We start from the raw sequence: 5,460 nt of genomic DNA, 5'->3' as shown, positions 1-5,460 counted from the left end.
GGACACTGTTCTCAAGCTGTCACATCTTTTCTATAGATCAACTTAGCAATATGCATCATAGCCTGACACTCATATTCCCTGGCCTATTTGTTCAGGTCTAGGGATTTAGTAGGAATCTATTCAAAGGAATTGATCAGAAACTCAGATGAAGATTTATTCCTCCAAATGCTTGATATAGCATATATTCTTTTTAACCAGAGAGGAAAACACGGTTGGCAAACTGCAGCCTGTGGGCCAAATATGGTTTGCCACCTGTTTTTTGTGCAGGCAGGTGAGCTAAGAAGGATTTTAAAAAATATCTTTAAATAGTTAAAAATGCAATGAATAATATTTAATGAAATATGAAAATTACAGTATATGAAAGTTTTATTGGAATACAGCTACACCTGTTTGTTTACATGCTGTCCATGGCTACTTTCCTGCTTTAGCAATAGATTACAATCATTGGGCAGACACCACAGGGCCTGAAAAGCCTCAAATATTTGTCATCTGGTCCTTTTTGGAAATTTTTTATCCACTTATGGTAAAACAAACAATGGAATGTTCAGATGTTGTAATATTTGTAGCCATTAAAATGATATTTGCAATAAACTGTTAGTAAGAGGAGAAACACCCATAGTATCTTGTTCAGTGCAAAAGATCAGGAAGAGAGCTATTTATACCATTTTCCCAAGGAGGATTCTATTGGATAATAGTACAATTTAGACACTGAGAAACCCAAATTTAAAAAGTTATGGCAAAGACAGGGAAACAACTGAAGTGTCCCTTGATAAATGATTGGCTAAAGACACATATACAATGGGACATATATACAATGGAATACTGCTCAGCGACAAGAAAAGATGAAATACTGCCAATTGTGACAACATGGATGGACCTTGAGAATATCATGGTAAGCGAAGTAAGTCAGTTAGAAAAGGCTAAGAACCATATGATTTCACTCATATGTGGGATATAAAACTGAAACTCATAGACACAGACAACAGCATGGTGGTTACCAGAGGGAAGCGGGTGGGAGGGTAGTAAACGTAAGGCAAACATACGGTGACAGAAGATTATTTGATTTTGGCTGGTAAACACACAATGCGATATACAGATGATGCATCATGGAATTGTACACTTGAAACTTACATAATTTTATTAACCAATGTCACCCCAATACATTTAATTCAAAAGGTTATGCAGGATTTCTCACGGCTTTCACTACACTGCGCCGCAGAGTGAATCTCCAAGAGGGAGAGTGTGGTATGATATATTCCCCCATTTTTTCCCACTGATCTCAGTGTTCCATGGATCATAATTTGGAAAATGCTGGTTTCTATACAACGGCTTCCATTATTCTAAAGTATTGATATATTTTATGCTCACATGCATATGCACACACAAGAGACTGATGGAAATGAGATGAAGTGTTGACCGTGATGACTTGCATTTCCACACTTTCCACGGCCTCTGCTCTGGATAAAGAGCTTTCAGATTTGCAAAGCATTTTTATGGATATTATCTCCATCCATCATCCCAATCATCCCATGAAGGTGAGGCAAGTACAATTTTGTTTGTTTCCCCTTTCACTAATTAAAAGATTAGAACCCAGAGACAGGTAGAAGGGCCTGTGTTTGGTTAATGCTTTGTTGCAACCTTTTAAAAATTCTTAGTAATTTATGAACAAGGGGCACTAGTTTTTATTTTGTACTGGGCCCCGCCAGTTTTAAAGCTGGTCCTGTGTGGTGAGCCTCACACAAGGGCACACAGAATTGGTTAGTTGAGTGAATTTTAAGTGCTTTCTGACTTTGAGTTTTCTCTTCCTTTTATTACACTACAGCATATGCATCAACCTCTGGACCTCTGATTTGAATCCAACCTGTGGTTCATTCTCCCTAATTTCCAAGAACTTTACTTTTCTGGTTCTGTATCAATGCCTCCGCATGCTTGCATGTAATTTTTGCCTTGACAACTTTGATTTCTATTTGGAAAACAAATCAATCTGCGAACTTGCTTACCTGTGGGTTAGACAACTGCTCTGCTAATTTAGGTTCATAATTTCCTAGTGCTGACTACTGCCTCAGCAGCTATGCATATCATATTTATTAAACAGGTTTAAAATAAAACAAATATGGCTCTATTTTGTTTCCAAGGTTTGTAATTAGCTCATGCTGTTGTCAGGGCTGATCTGTGAATTGTTAACTCCCTTCCTGAAGGGGTGATATTAATTTTTCTGCAGACATGGAAAAATTTGACTGAACAGCATAATTTTAAAGTCAAGGAGCACTGCTTGGTAATCAAATAGTCAAAATAATGCTCAATGATCTGGATGGCAGATCCACATTATTCATGTGGGCCCAGAAAGAACTTGATAAAATCATTCCATGACTCATGAAAGAGATGAGGGATTCAACTAAGTGAGGATTTCACCTTTGGCTTTATATCACTGACAGAAGGGAGCAAAAGTGTGGATTGATCTATTCTGTTTTAATTTTAGCCCTATAAAGGTCTAGTCATATTGACACTGTTGACTTATAGAGTTGTGTCATGGGCATGCTTGCATTTAGTTTACAGAATTAACCACAAGGATTCAGGAGAGAGGAAGAGGAAGAAGGAGAGGGGGAGAAGGGTAGTGGGAAAGAGAGGGGGGAGGGGGAGGGGGAGAGAGAGAGAGAGAGAGAGAGAGAGAGAGAGAGAGAGAGAGAGAGAGAGAGACTGACGACTGACTTTTGGGGATGTTAAGATGGGGTAAATGTATTTTGTATGTGGGAAGTATAAGAACTTTTGGGAGGCAAAGTGTTGAATTGTGTCCCTCCTAAAGATATGTTGAAGTCCTAACCCCCAGAACCTGTGAAAATGCCCTTATTTGGAAATAGGGTCTTTGTAGATGAAATCAAGTAAAGACAAGGTCATATTGTATTAGAATGGGCCCTAATCCAATGACTGATGTCATCATAAGAAGAGGGAACTTTGGACAGAGACACAGGGAAGAAAGTCATGTGAAGATGAAGACAGAGATTGGAGTGATGTGTCTGCAAGTCAAGGTATGCCGAGGTTTGCTGGTAACCATTGGAAGCTAGAAGAGGCAAGGAGGATCCTTCCCTGGAGTCTTCAGAGGCAGTGTAGCCATGCTGATACACTGACATCAGACTTCTGGCCTTTAGAAGTATGAGAGAATACACTTCTGTTGTTTTAAGCCACCCAGTTTATGGTACTTTGTTATGGCAGCTCTAGAAAACTAATACATATTGTAAACGGGGGGGGGGGGGGGGGAGATACAATGAAGGTCAAATTGCTTTACCCAGCCAATAAGTATGAATGTAAAAGATAGCATATCTTTTAAATAACATTTATCTTTTCCATATGTTTATTGTGGAAAATCTGGAAAAAGGAAGTTGAGTCTTTATACACATATATGAGAAGTACTTTGATATTTCTGCACATAACATATTGTTATACACATACAGTACTTCCCAACTATTCTGTCTCTCCCACTATCTCCAAAAATAATATTAAATTAAATATGCAGTTTTGGAAGATGTCTATCGAACTTATGCTAGCATGAGCATTTTCAATGTCATGAAGTGTTCTTAGAAATATCTTTTATATACACTGAATAGATTCTTTGTATAGATGCATCAGTTTCCTCTATATGGATGTACCATAACATTTAACAATTGCTATATTCTTAGACATTTAAGTTAAATTTCTTTCATGGATTTTTTAAAATCAATTTTTGACCAGGGTGATAACTTTTCCACCTATGCTAGATTCCAAAAATAGTTTTATATTATAAATACATACACACACACATAGGTAATAGCTTCAAAAACCAACAAAAGAGAAGAGACTCCTTAATGTGATGATGTGAAAATTTGTCATAGACTAAGGCTTGTTAGCAAGACTCCAGAGGCTTCTGGGAAGTTTCCCCATTCTGATTTCACAGAACTATGCCCAGCACAATACTTAACCAAGGCTGATCTGGTAGTCTGGGGACACTGGGCATAAAGAATGTGGTCTGTGTTCATGCCTGAGTATTTTGTACTATTCCTCACCCAGTAATGAAACTACATCATATGACTGACTCCAAGACGGATGAAGTGATCCTGGCTGGGTGAGGTGCACCTTGGCATGTATCTGGCCTGCACCACCTGCTGAACTGCTTCTCTTTATGCAGGCAGGAAGAAATATATAGGAACAGGGCACAATGCATGTATCAGTCGGCAGCCGTCCATCTCGAGAGACGATGGTGTAGCTTCTTAAGAGTCTATCTGCACCGCCGAGAATGGCTGTGCAGTCCGACTCGGGAGTGACACGGTATCTGTCTCCTCCCGTGTTGAATCGACATCTTGCGATGACGCTGGAGTGTCCTCTCCAGTGAAGCTGAAGCTACAGAGCCTGGGCAGGGTGATATGGAGGGTCTGCTGTTGCCCATGCAGCAGACCCCCCCCTCTCTTCGCAGCTGAAGGGTCCAAGGGAAAGACGGAGTCAATACAGCTTGGGTTCAGGTGCGCCGCAGGAGTTGCCGGTGTTGACTACAACGTCAAACCGCCTTAGGGACTCCGGCTCCAGATTTTCTGTCGGGGTTTACTCCCTTACCCTTTCCCCTGAAGAGGTATGCCGCAAGGCAGCGCAGGTTTTTTGGATTCAGAGTTTTCCTTCTCTGATGTGCCCTGACTGGAAGATCGAACCAGCGACACTTAGCTCGCAGGCCGACGCTCAATCCACTGAGCCAAACCAGCCAGGGCATGTATAAAGCAGCAGTTTCTAACTTGTAAGAAACGGATAACAAATTTCATTCACAATGCTACTTCAAGCTATAAAATACCTAGAACTGTATCAGCAAGGATAGGGAACTTAGCATTTTACTGAAGGACATAAAATAACACTGAAATAAATGGAGAAACATGCCAGGTATTGTTCAGGAAGACTAAGTATTATATAAATGTCATAATTTCCCAAACACATATGTACATGCAAAATACTTCCTATCAGAGTCCAAAGAAGGAAATTTTGGGAATTAGAAAAATTATTTTAGAATTTATGTGGAAGATGAAGTGAATGAGATTTGGTAACAAACTTTATGTTTCAGAAAAAGAATAACTGGAGGTAGGGTTACCAGATGAAGCTTATAATAATTCTATTGTAATCAAAACAGAATGTCAATGGCGTGAGAAATAATAGCCAAAACAATAAAACATAGTAAAGACATACCAAAGAATATAGAAGTTAATATTGGAAAAGCTGGCATTACAATTCAGTTAGAAAGAAAGATTATTAAAAGTTGGTATTATTTGGTTATCCATTTAGAAGTAAACTAATATGAACTCTTACCTTATACCACTTATAAAAATATATATCAAGTGGGTTAATTGATCTCGTTGTAAAAATGAAAGCTTTATGAATATTAAAAGAAAACTTAGAAAAATGTTTCTGTAACCTTGTGGGTAAGCAAAGATCAGGAATCAAGACAGGAAA

Source organism: Furipterus horrens, unplaced genomic scaffold, assembly GCF_987537825.1.
Source record: "Furipterus horrens unplaced genomic scaffold, mFurHor1.1.pri manual_scaffold_17, whole genome shotgun sequence".
Classification (NCBI taxonomy): Eukaryota; Metazoa; Chordata; class Mammalia; order Chiroptera; family Furipteridae; genus Furipterus; species Furipterus horrens.
The sequence above is the reverse complement of the archived record's forward strand: the minus strand, read 5'-3'. Positions refer to the sequence as shown.